Raw genomic sequence first — 14,202 nt, forward strand, 5'->3', positions numbered from 1 at the left:
AAAACACATTCATGGATTTGTCATTTACAAGTTATTAAACCATCTGTTACTAACTGAACAAATGAAACTTTGTTAAACTATTTAACTGTACTGGAATGCTTAAAAGGCCACTATCGGTATCGGGCAAAAATGTCATTGTCACGTGTACTCCCTCTCTGGGCCTCTAAGTCACCAGGCTGCTCATTATGGCGTACACCTGTCACCATTGTTACGAACACCTGTGCATCATCAGACTCACCTAGACTCCATCACTTCCCTGATTACCTTCCCTATATATATGGCACTCCCTTTGGTTCTTTCCCCAGGCGTTATTGTTATTCATGTCTGTGCGTTGTTTGTGTTTCTTGTTTTGTATTATGTTGCGTTCATTTATTGAAACGCTCACTCCCTGAACTTGCTTCCTGACTCTCAGCACACATCGTTACAGTCATATTGGTGCATCCCTATTCAAATGTATTTCCATTGTTTTCCTAGTTCACATTTACACCTAAACCCACATGGAGAAATGTTAAAGCCAGTGCAAGAATATCCTTTTGTTTACAGTGGGTTTGTTGGGAGAGGCTTTGCTGGTTTGAGGTCCAGGCAGTTTATTGGCAGCACCCTCCAATCAGTTGACTGTCTAAATAAAGTAAATATGCATTTCTAAAATATCAATTGTTTATGTAAATGCAGTGGTTAACTGTTTATTTTCTACCATCAGAAGTGCAGTACTGTTTGTCATTGTTTTTGGTCATCTGAAAGCACTGTTGTATCTCAGAAAGCCATCTAGTGGAAGTAACAGATCTAAGAAGTCACTTTGGTGTACTCTTAATGCATGTTGTGTGTCAAATAAGCACACCTAATTCTCTAAGCTTTACAGTAAATGTTCTTGCAATTCTATGCATTTAGCCATGTCTAATGTGTATTCATATGATATTTGAGGGAGGCCACTGTGCTAAGTCAGCACTTCAACTTAATCAGCCCTGTAGTCTATAACCTGGTCAAGTTAATCAACTTTGCTTGTTCTTTATATCTGACTCTGAAATGTTTACCCATAAATGGGCCTAGAACCTAAAGTTTAGATGTTACAATTGTAATACAAATTGTACATTTTTGCTGAAATGTTGTCTGGTCTGTTACATTGCTCAGAACTGTTGAACCAACTCAATAGGTGGCCTGTCACGAACCAGTGTGTCTTATGTTCTGGTTGAGGTGTTCCCCTCAACAAACAGTAACTGGCGTAGTCTGGTAGTTGTGCCATTTTAGCTACGGTGTTACTACAATATACTACGGTCATGTCCGCAAAAACACTACAGTAAATACTAGTCACATAGGCGAAAACACTACAGTAAATACTAGTCACGTAGGCGAAAACACTACAGTAACTAAACAGTATACTAGTCGTCTGCAAAAGCAGTAAAGTGAACGCTATAGTTTATATAATACTACAGTATTTAGACTAGTACACTATCTTTTTCTTTTTTCATGTGGGTGTGTTGTGTCAAAGCTGGCATGTTGTGAATCAGGGTGGCTAAAAACATCTGGAGGAAATGGTAATGCGAATAGTTTTACAAACATGAAAACAGTTTTGTTGACGCACAAATTCTATGAATGAACAACATCAGACCGAAGATGTTATTTAAGCATTTTAGAAGACTCTGATTCACAACACAACGAACACAGGTCTCAAATTTACTGTGCAACTAACTGTGTAGGCCTGGATTCTTTTCACACTGTGACATCTGGATGAATAATACCCCCCTCTCCCCCGACCTTATTAGCCTAACAATTTTGTTTCTGTATACAACCACACTGGTGAATGACTCAGAGAAAAAAAATGCCATTCACACTCAGGAAGCAGCTAGTCTGAGCTCTTTTCAATTTTACAGTGCATGCATAACTCCCCCGCTTCATTAAAACCGCAATGATAAATTGTCATATTCAACACTACAATTTCCTGAGTGCAAACCAACCTCATGTTCTTTTTCTTTTTGTGTGACCCCTTTTCATTTATCTTAATTGGGAGTTACAGGTACAATATACAAGGGAAAGAAACAAAAATAAGTGATCTTCCACCCCTAACCTCCCATCCCATTCACCCAACCCAGCCGCCCTGTGAGCACAGAAAACACTCCACATACCACCACTTCCCCTGGGCCTGACAGCAATGACAGTAAAATAAAACAAAAATTAAATGCAAATACACAAACATAAACAGTACCAGTAAAAAGTTTGGACACACCTGCTCATAACAGGGTTTATATTTTTCAATTAACTTCTTGGATATAGGGGGCGCTATTTAAATTTTTGGATGAAAAACGTTCCCGTTTTAAACAAGATATTTTGTCACGAAAAGATGCTCATATAATTGACAGTTTTGGAAAGAAAACACTCTGGCGTTTCCAAAACTGCAAAGATATTGTCTGTGAGTGCCACAGAACTGATGTTACAGGCGAAACCCAGATAAAAATCCAATCAGGAAGTGCCGTTTGCTTCTGATGAGAAACCAACTGTCACGACTGATATATTATCGAATAGATATGTGAAAAACACCTTGAGGATTGATTCTAAACAACGTTTGCCATGTTTCTGTCGATATTATGGAGCTAATTTTGAAAAAAGTTTGGCGTTGTAGTGACTGCATTTTCCGGTCTTTTTCTTAGCCAAACGTGATGAACAAAACGGAGCTATTTCGCCAACACAAATAATATTTTTGGAAAAAATTAACATTTGCTATCTAACTGAGAGTCTCGTCATTGAAATCATCCGAAGTTCTTCAAAGGTAAATTATTTTATTTGAATGCTTTTCTTGTTTTTGTGAAAATGTTGCCTGCTGAATGCTAGGCTTAATGCTATGCTAGGCTATCAATACTCTTACACAAATGCTTGTGTAGCTTTGGTTGAAAAGCATATTTTGAAAATCTGAGATGACAGTGTTGTTAACAAAAGGCTAAGCTTGTGTTTGAATATATTTATTTCATTTCATTTGCGATTTTCATGAATAGGAAACGTTGCGTTATGGTAATGCGCTTGAGGCTATGATTTACGCTCCCGGATACGGGATTGCTCGTCGCTAGAGGTTAACAGGTGTGCCTTGTGGAATTTCTTTCCTTCTTAATGTGTTTGAGACAATCAGTTGTTGTGACAAGGTAGGGGTGGTATACAGAAGATAGCCCTATTTGGTAAAAGACCAAGTCCATATTATGGCAAGAACGGCTCAAATATGCAAAGAAAAACGAAAGTCCATCACTACATGACAATGATCCCAAACACACCGCCCGGGCAACGAAGGAGTGGCTTCGTAAGAAGTATTTCAAGGTCCTGGAGTGGCCTAGCCAGTCTCCAGATCTCAACCCCATAGGAAATCTTTGGAGGGAGTTGAAAGTCCGTGTTGCCCAGCAACAGCCCCAAAACATCACTGCTCTAGAGGAGATCTGCATGGAGGAATGGGCCAAAATACCAGCAAGTGTGTGAAAACCTTGTGAAGACTTACAGAAAACATTTGACCTCTGTCATTGCCAAAGGGTATATAACAAAGTATTGAGATAAACTTTTGTTATTGACCAAATACTTATTTTCCACCATAATTTGCAGATAAATTCATAAAAAATCTTACAATGTGATTTTTTTTTTTTTCTTCTTCTCATTTTGTTGTCATAGTTGAAGTGTACCTATGATGAAAATTACAGGCCTATCATCTTTTTAAGTGGGAGAACTTGCACAATTGGTGGCTGACTAAATACTTTTTTGCCCCACTGTATATATATACACACACACACATATTTATATACACACAAAAGTATTCAGACCCATTTACTTTTTTCACATTGTTACGTTACAGCCTTGTTCTAAAAATTATAAAATAGTTTTTCCCCCCGCATCAATCTACACAGACAATATCCCATAATGACAAAGCAAAAACAGGCTAATACATTTTTACTAATCTATTAAAAAAAACTGAAATATTACATAAGTATTATGTTGAAGCACCTTTGGGGAGCATCACTTCACAGCTATATGCAGGTCTCTCCAGAGATTTTAGATCGGGTTCAAGTCTGGGCTCTGGCTGAGCCGCTCAAGGACATTCAGAGACCTGTCCCGAAGCTTAGGGTCGTTGTTCTGTTAGAAGATTAACCTTCGGCCCAGTCTGAGTTCCTGAACACTCTGGAGCAGGTTTTTTTAATTTAACCTTTATTTAACTAGGCAAGTAAGTTAAGAACAAATTCTTATTTACAATGACGGTTTACACTGGCCAACGCTGTGCCAATTGTGTGCGCCGCCCTATGGGACTCCCAATCACAGCCGGATGTGATGCAGACTGGATTCGAACCAGGTACTGTAGTGACGCCTCTTGCACTGAGATGCAGTGCCTTAGACCGCTGCGCCACTTGGGAGCTTTAATCAAGGATCGCTCTGTACTTTGCTCCTTTCTCCCTCGATCCTGACTAGTCTCCCAGTACCTGCAGCTGAAAAACATCCCCACAGCATGATGCTGACGCCACCATTCACCGTAAGTATGTTATAGGCCAGGTGATGAGCGGTGCCAGGTTTCCTCCAGACGTGACGCTTGGCATTCAGACCAAAGAGTTCAATCTTGGTTTCATCAGACCAGATATATAGTTTGTGAGTCCTTTAAGTGCCTTTTGGCAAACTCCAAGCGGGCTGTCATGTGCCTTTTACTGAGGATTGACTTCCATCTGGCCACTAACATAAAGGCCTGATTGGTGGTTCTGCAGAGATGGTTGTCCTTCCAGAAGATTCTCCCTTCTCCACAGAGGAACTCTGGAGCCCTGTCTGAGTGACCATCGGATTCTTGGTCACCTCCCTTTCTAAGGCCCTTCTCCCCCGATTGCTCAGTTAGGCCGGGCGGCCAACTCTAGGAAGAGTATTGCTGGGTCCAAACTTCTTCCATTTAAGAATGATGGAGGCACAGCCTTTATGGTAGAGTAGCCAGATGGAAGCCACTCCCCAGTAAAAGGCACATGACAGCCCACTTGGAGTTTGCCAAAAGGCACCTAAAGGACTCTCAAACCATGAGAAACAAGGTTCTCAGGTCTGATGAAACCAAGATTGAACTCGCCTGAATGCCAAGCGTCACATCTGGAGGAAACCTGCCATCATCTCTAAATTGAAGCATGGTGGTGGCAGCATCATGCTATGGGGATGTTTTTCAGCGGCAGGGACTGGGAGACTAGTCAGGATCAATGGAAAGATGAACGGAGTAAAGTACAGAGAGATCCTTGATGAAAACCTGCTCCAGAGCGCTCAGGACCTCAGATGGGGGCAAAGGTTCACCTTCCAACAGGACAACGACCCGAAGCCCACAGCCAAGACAACGCATGAGTGGCTTTGGGACAAGACTCTGAATGTCATTGAGTGGCCCAGCCACAGCTCGGGCACTTGAACCCGATCGAACATCTCTGGAGAAACCTGAAAATAGCTGTGCTCCCCATCCAACCTGACAGAGCTTGAGAAGATCTGCAGAGAAGAACGTGAGAAACCCCCCAAATACCAGTGTGCCAAGCTTGTAGCATCATACCCAAGAAGACTTGAGGCTGTAATCACTGCAAAGGTGGTTCAATAATGTACTGAATATAGGGTCTGAATGCTTATGTAAATGTGATATTTAAGTTGTACATTTTTTTTTATAAATGTGCAAACATTTCTAAAAACCTGTTTTCGCTTTGTCATTATGGGGTATTGTGAGTAGATTAATGGGGGGGGGACTATTTAATCAGTTTTAGAATAAGGCTGTGACCATCAAAATATGGAAAAAGTCAAGGGGTCTGAATACTTTCAAAATGTCGCTGTATACATATTCATATATATTATTTTTTGTATGTATGTGCTGGGCTTCAGCTGAGATTATTCTTACAGAGTATATACACTACCTGTCAAAAGTTTTAGAACACCTCCATTTTTATAGTTTTTACAAAAGTTCACACAGTTTGTCTTAATGTACTCTGAAATGAAAGCATTTAACAATTTGAGACAGAAAATACATCAGGGAATCTTTTTGTTTAACAAAATGTTATCGTCAAAGTAGCCACCTTTTGCAGACATAACAGCCGAACACACATTCTTTCTACAACGGAAATCAAATATAGTTCAGAAAGTTCTTCCCAACACTGTTGCAGAAGTTCCCACAAATGTGTTGCACTTGTAGGTTGCTTTGCTTTCACCCTTCTGCCCAGTTCATCCTAAACCAGCTCGATGGGGTTTAAGTCTGGAGACTGTGCTGGCCATTCCATGATGTGCTGGCCATTACATGATTTGAAGTCTACCGTCTTGTTCTTTTCTTATAAGGCACACTACAGTTCAAAAGTTTGGGGTCACTTAGAAATGTCCTTGTTTTTGAAAGAAAAGCAAATTTTTTGTCCGTTAAAATAACATAAAATTGGTCAGAAATACAGTGTAGACATTGTTAATGTAAATTACTATTGTAGCTGGAAACTGCAGATATTTTATGGAATATCTACATAGGCGTACAGAGGCCCATTATCAGCAACCATCACTCCTTAGCTAATCCAAGTTCATCATTTTAAAAGGCTAATTGATCTTTACAAAACCCTTTTGCAATTATGTTAGCACAGCTGAAAACTGTTGTGCTAATTAAAGAAGCAATAAAACTTAGACTAGTTGAGTATCTGGAGCAGCAGCATTTGTGGGTTCGATTACAGGCTCTAAATGACCAGAAACAAAGACCTTTCTTCTGAAACTCATCCATCTATTGTTGTTCTGAGAAATTAAGGCTATTCCATGCGAGAAATTGCCAAGCAACTGAAGATCTTGTACAATGCTGTGTACTACTCCCTTCACAGAACAGCACAAACTGGCTCTAATCAGAATAGAAAGAGTGGGAGACCCTGGTGCACAACTGAGCAAGAGGACAAGTACATTAGAGTGTCTAGTTTGAGAAACAGACGCCTCACAATATCTCAAATGGTAGCTTCATTAAATAGTACCTGCAAAAAAAACAGTCTCTGTGCCATGACGTTGGTTTATGACAGTCATAAATACCTCTTCCCCCCTTTTTCCTCTCTCTACCCTACAGATGTTACATTTGCAAACCCTTGGTTAACATAGAGATTCTGGGAACATCAGAAGGTGGGGGGAAATTAACAATATTCTGGTAATCTGACCAATTGAACATATATGCGGTGGTACTTAATGAATATGATGTCAGTTCGGTTGTCATTTGAGACATTCTCATCAATGATAAGATGACAAACTCTACGGTGGAAAGTTTACACATCAGAGTTATCGGATTCACATGGAATTGTTGTTCAATTTAAATGTTTGAATATGAAATTATTCATGATGGGATGAAATGTGATTTTAGCTTCTAAAATGTGAGATTTGGGTTTTCATAAGATAGGGATCTGCTCAATCAGTGGCCCGCCCTTTTCAAACACGCCCTCCTCTCCCTTCCTATATAAGCCCTTAGGATCAAGCAATATAACCTCCTGTTCCGAGGACGTTAGGACGACGGTCCGATGTCAGAATGGTTCAGATAATAACTACAGAACGAAGCCAACATCAGTGTGAGCTTTGGTTGCGAATGGTATGAACGTTGAACTCTTATTCACTACAGAAGTGATACCTCCTAGCCATTGAGTTAGCAACAGCTGCTGCAAACGAGGGTTAGGAAGGAACAGACAGAGTATCCCGTCTACCACACCACGACGTTACTACAACGAGTCAATTTACCAGCAGAGACATTCTTCAAAGGACTCGGTTGGGCAACACGGCCTTCCATCTACCACCAACCTACTGAAGCGCAGCTCAGAGTAAATATTTATTGCATTTTCCTTTTCCAAATGGGCGGTAATTTAGAATGTATAAGATACTGTATTTACGATAGCACAGCTTCGCCCTTTGTTCCTCAGTCTTCCCGCTCTTTCACTCAAACCCAGCTCCTTTTCTTTTGTGTAACAAGCTGTCATATCTGTTCCGCCCGCTAGGGACGTTTTCCTTTATGATGTCATTTGTAATCAAGTTATGATTTAATTATGTGTATGTGTAATTCTGTGTGATTAATGAGGTATTTAGTAAACTAATAATTAAACCCAATTTTGTATTGCTGATTCAAATTCTTAGCCAGGGTTCGTGCAGATAACCAAGAATTTACAACTTTCAGATGAGACTGAATTAAGATGACGATTAATATTGACTGCTATTGATGTAAAATATTACTAGGTCTTTAAGAGTTTATTCGGAAGATAACAGCTCTATAAATATTATTTTGTGGTGCCCGACTCTCTAGTTAATTATATTTACATGATTAGCTCAATCAGGTAATATTAATTACGGAGAAATTATTTGATAGAATAGCATGTCATATCACTTAATCCGGCATAGCCAAAGACACGACAATTGTTTAGAGGCGACTCCGGGATGCTGGCCTTCTAGGCAAAGAAAAATCCATATCTCAGACTAGCCAATGAAAAGAAAATATTAAGATGGGCAAAAGAACAGACACTGGACAGAGGAACTCTGCCTAGAAGGACAACATCCCGGAGTCGCCTGTTGACATTGAGACTGGTGTTTTGCGCTTACCTTTGTACCATTTCAGGTTATTCACTGGACTTTAACTGCTTAAATTTCAGTAAAAACTGGAAAAATGGGGATGTTCTAAACCTTTTGACCTGTAGTGCATTTGTGCAGGCTGCAATTGTTCCTTGACTAACACCAATCATTCTCACTGTTGTTAATTCTAATGTTGTAACGTCTAATAGTAAATGTATCCACTGGCGAATTGGGAGGAAGGTGATTGCCATCTAAGAGCCAACATCTTTTTTTTGTGGCAGTGCTGCCTGCCAGTAGTAATCTTCTCTGATTGATTGAGAGATTCAAGGAGCCATCATCATTGAGTAACACAGTAATATTTACATTCATGCACTTTGAAATGTATGTTGTAACTTTGTCCCAGAAGCATTTAATTGAAGGGCACTCCAACATCATATGAAGAAATGTGCTTAGCTGATATGAAGGGACACAGTGAACAGGTAAGAGTTGGAGCCAATTTCATCGTAAAATGTTTCCTTGGTGTTAAATACAGTCTGTGAACAAAGGTTAAATGTTTGATGGTTCGGATTACGGGATGCCAAGGTAAAATTTGTCCATGTTCTGTTCCAGTTAAAAGTGCTGTTCAGATTCACTTAGATCTGTGGATCATATTTTAATGGCTAGCTCAGAATATGAGCTTTCCAAAAGTAGATTATACATTATAGAGATCAGTGCTTTCGGGAACCCAGATAATTTATTTATAAATCCCATCATTGGATGGTTCGGTAGTTGGGTTTCCCAAGAGTCCCTAGGCCAACATAGCTGACCTAAGTTGTAAATATAGAAAAAAGGAGTTGCCTGGTAATGTGTCTTTCAAATCTTTACTGTCCATGATAATCGGTAAGGGTACAGACTACACATTTGGACCTTTGGGAGGATGCAAAAGGCCGTCCTCCAGATCACAAGGCATTATTGTGAAATATGACATGTCTAACAGCGCTGCAAGTTTTTTTTTTTTTACCTTGACATGTGGAACAGGCGTTTGAACGGAAAATACCGTATCGCCATCTGCCACTAGCGACAGTGAGCAACGGGGAAGCAGAGCCAAGCTTGGCTACACTGTTCTCCCAGAGAAAGAAGCAGCACATGGGCACCGGATGAAACGATTGATGTCAAGTACAAGATTCCATTATGAAATGTTAAGTTAACAAGACCTCGTTGGGTAACACCGGCTGGCTAAAGAATAAAAATAATGCTGTAGGTGTGAACACATTTATAATAAGCTATTAGTAGGACTCCCTCCTATAGGAGATATGAGTTGACCACCCAACCATAATACCTGTAATAAACTTATGGACCATCATGGTCATACAATGCTAATACATGTTCTCCTCACGTAGTCAAAAGCTGAGCTTTGACTGCATATACTGTATGCTACAGTAAGTCATCTCTTGGCCGTTACATACTGTACAGTAGGTTATATGTAGTCTTAGCAAGAAGTTGTTCTTCACAGCACTGAGTCAGACGTGGGTAGACTGGCATTCCACAAAGTTCTCTCCACAGCTGCTTGGCCTTTATAGACAGCAGGTGGGCAGGCGGCAGCTTGAAAGTTTATTCTCCCTCCCTACTGAAGCAGTGGGGGAGACAGAGAGGGAGGGAGGGTAGGCATCACGCTGAGTCCAGCAGCCTGACTGGGCCTCGTTCACCTTGAAACAAATTAGCTCGCGCCTAGCGCTCGTCTCTGCCTGGGTCGAGCCCTGCAATCTCCACATACACCAACACGAGCCTGTCAGCCTGAGTTTCACAAATAAGGAGGGGTCGAGGGAGGGTGATAAGCCAGCATATTTAGTTTGAAAGTGAGATGCAGGTGTGACATATGCCTGGTAAAGGAAGGTTAATGGTGGATTGGCCCTCTGAGACAAAGCAGACTGAAAAGGAGAGGAGGCTCGTGTTAAGGGCCTGACTACAAGGGCTATGTCACTCACACGGTAAGAGAGAGCACAACAAGCCAAAAGATGGGTTGGGATAGCTTGGCAACATCCACAGACCAGATGATAATGATATCTGGCATGAACATCAGCAAAGGAGAGCATGGTTACCGTGTTGCTAGCAAATTATATGACAGGCAGGGCACACGACAGCAAATGGTGTGCAGTGTTGTACGGTATACCAGTACCACGGTAATACCACGGTACCAAAACACCATGATACTTATGATACCAACATTTCAGAATATAAGTATTTCGCTACACCCGCAATAAAATCTGCTAAATATGTGTATGTGACCAATACAATTTGATTTTCATATGATACTACCAAGTTTTTCAGCCCTACCGATCTAAAGAACCGGTTGGCGCCGTTATAAAATGTTTATAAAGTCAATTTTGTTTTATGAATTCAGTTGAATTTAAGCAAGTCACTAGTCTCTTGCATGCACAGATCCAATAATATCCACTTCACTTATAAGCGCTTATCACGTGGCAGCTGTAATCAGCCAGACGCAACCCCTACATGCCCGACCCCTCAGAGCCAATTTATGCTTGATTCTAAAACGTAGTCAGTGGCTCCGTATGGAGGGTGTGACACAATTGTGGAGCCTCCGGAGGCATGCAGAGGTCAAATTTTACTCTGTACCGCACCGCTGTGCACCTCCAAATTTTTGGACATGATTGGCATGATTGGTTGATGGTAGGTGGGGGCGGGAGGTCATGTATAACACTAAGTAATTTCCTTGACAACAGCTATGCTCAACAGGCCATATGGCGGCGCACAAATGACTCAGTGTCTTCCGGGTTAAGGGAGGGTTTGGCCGGGGTCGGCCGTCATTGTAAAATAAGAATTTGTTCTTAACCGACTTGCCTAGTTAAATAAAGGTTAAATTAAAAATGTATTTGAAAAGAAACAGCTCTGCAAAGCATAAATATCCTGACTTCTGCAGTGGCCATATCACAATAAATGCTGCACGGCCAAAGCATGGAGTGCCTGAACTCACCTGCTTCTCTCCGTCCTCTCTTCACGCGGGTCTATTCCTCCGTCAGTTTGTTTTGTAAATAATTTAGCCGTGATGTGGAGCGGGGATGCAGACCCAGATCAGTCTTCTGTTGTTAGATTTGTTACATTGGAGCAGTGTGCAAAGCGAACCATTTTGATACATTGTATAATTGAATTGCCTGTTATAACCAAGAGCACAGACCAGTCTGAGTGGACTTTGCAAGTTCACTGTCATGCAGCCTCAGAGTGTCAGTGGGAAAATGGAGCACCACTTGGCGACAGGCAATACTACTTGCAGCTTTAGAGCAAAGAAAACGGCTGTCTCCTAGCCTAAATTATAAAAAACATAATAATACCCATATTACCCCAGATGCCTTTTCATATCATTTCACAAACCGTAACGTGGGCCGTTTTAATTAAAGTAATCCAGAGTCCCTAAATATTGGTGTGATAACAAACAATGTTGTTCAGTAATGTTAACTAGCTAGCTAACAACCTGGTCATTTGACAGTAGGTTTAGGCAAATTTGATTGGCACAGGAAGAAAGGAAAAGGGTCTGCTTCAAAAGGTAGGATTCATTTAGGGCTAATGTAAGCCTAAACTATCTAGAACAATCTCTTTCTTTCTGATGCTCCTTAAATTCAGTTTGGTGCCTAACGTTTCAAAAGTTGGGAGCAGTGTGTGTTTGTGGGAGAAAGAGTGGTGTGTGTTTATGAGAGTGAGGGAGACAGAGAGAGGGAGAGTGTGTGTGCGTGTGTCTGTGTTAACTGAAGAGTAAAGAAGGTTTCATGAGGTGTTTTCCCCTTACTGACATGCAGGTCCTTATGAATGTATATCACAGGAGGTTGGTGGAACCTTAATAGGGGAGGACGGGCTCCATCAAACACATGGTTTCTATATGTTTGATGCCTTTCCATTTGCGCCGTTCCAGTCATTACTATGAGCCATCCTCCCTTCACCAGCCTCCACTAATGAATATTCCGGGAAGACCTTTGCAAATATGAGCAAATCAGCCATTCTATGCAGTATTCCATTATACACTGAACAGTATGAAGTCAAATTCAATGTGTTGTAACGTGAACAAGCGTCCGGGGTGGGGGGGGAGAACAGGATGCTTGGCCACTGATTTTTCCCCCACCGTGGTATCACGTTACTACTTGGTGTCGTGATACGTGGCCTGGTATCGTATTGTTTGTAAAATGTTGGTATCAGTGTGCAGTGCATGCTTCCTTGCCATAGAGGGGAAAAGGAATCAACAAAAAAATGGCACCGGAGGGAATGGCCTCCGTTTTACGGTCTCCTAACCAATTGTTCTATTATGTGGGGTTTTTCACAATAGTTGTAAATTATTTTGTACATAATGTTTCTGCAACCGTATCTTACGGAAGAAAAGAGCTTCTGGATATCAGGACAGTGATCACTCACCTCGGATTAGACAAAGACTTCTTCAACAACAACAACAAGCAGGACTCACACAATATTCTCCAAACACCCCACAGGACATCACAATTATTCGCAAAAGGAAGCGATGCCTCGTCCGGACCCGGAGAAGACAACTAGGAAAACTGTCGTTACCGTCAATATTACTCACCAACGTGCAATCATTGGAAAAATAAACTAGACAAGGTAGGATCACGAATATCCCACCAACGGGACATCAATAACTGTAATATACTATGCTTCACGGAATCGTGGCTGAATGACGACATGGATATTCAGCTAGCGGGATACGCGCTGCACCGGCAGGATAGAACAGCATACTCCGGTAAGACGAGAAGGGGGGCGGTCTGTGCATATTTATAAACAACAGCTGGTGCACGAAATCTAAGGAAGTCTCGCCTGAAGTAGAGTATATTGTGATAAACTGCAGACCACACTACTTGCCTAGAGAGTTCTCAGCTATACTTTTCGTGGCTGTTTATTTACCACCACAGACAGATGCTGGCACTAAGACCGCACTCAGTCAGCTGTATAAGGAAATAAGCAAACAGGAAACCACTCACCCAGAGGCGGCGCTCCTAGTGGCCGGAGACTTTAATGCAGGGAAACTTAATCTCTTTAATGCAGTTCTACCAAATCTCTATCAACATGTTAAATGTGCAACCAGAGGGAAATAAATTCTATATCACCTGTACTCCACACACAGAGACGCGTACAAAGCTCTCCCTCGCCCTCCATTTGGTAAATCCGACCACAACTCTATCCTCCTGATTCCTGCTTACAAGCAAAAATTAAAGCAGTAAGTACCAGTGACTCTGTCTATAAAAAATGGTCAGATGAAGCAGATGCTAAACTACAGGACTGCTTTGCTGTCACAGACTGGAACATGTTCCGAGATTCTTCTGATGACATTGAGGAATACACCACATCACTCACTGGCTTTATCAATAAGTGCATTGAGGACGTCGTCCCCAAAGTGACTGTACGTACATACCCCAACCAGAAGCCATGGATTACAGTCAACATTCGCACTGAGCTAAAGGGTAGAGCCGCCACTTTCAAGGTGCGGGACTCTAGCCCGGAAGCTTACAAGAAATCACGCTATGCCCTGCGACGAACCATCAAACAGGCAAAGTGTCAATACAGGGCTAAGATTGAATCATACTACACCGGCTCCGACGCTCGACGGATGTGGCAGGGCTTGCAAACTATTACAGACTACAAAGGGAAGCACAGCCGCAAGCTGCCCAGTGACACGAGCCTACCAGACAAGCTAAATCACTT

General features: G+C 41.5%; 1 protein-coding gene across 2 annotated transcripts in view; it reads right to left on the reverse strand.

Moving 5' to 3' along the window:
- Nucleotides 1–14,202, reverse strand: part of LOC115130326 (protein disulfide-isomerase TMX3) — a 58,919-nt gene that overhangs the window by 21,146 nt on the left and 23,571 nt on the right. The gene's annotated exons all lie outside the window — the stretch shown is intronic.

This window comes from Oncorhynchus nerka, linkage group LG6 (genome assembly GCF_034236695.1).
Source record: "Oncorhynchus nerka isolate Pitt River linkage group LG6, Oner_Uvic_2.0, whole genome shotgun sequence".
Lineage (NCBI taxonomy): Eukaryota > Metazoa > Chordata > Actinopteri > Salmoniformes > Salmonidae > Oncorhynchus > Oncorhynchus nerka.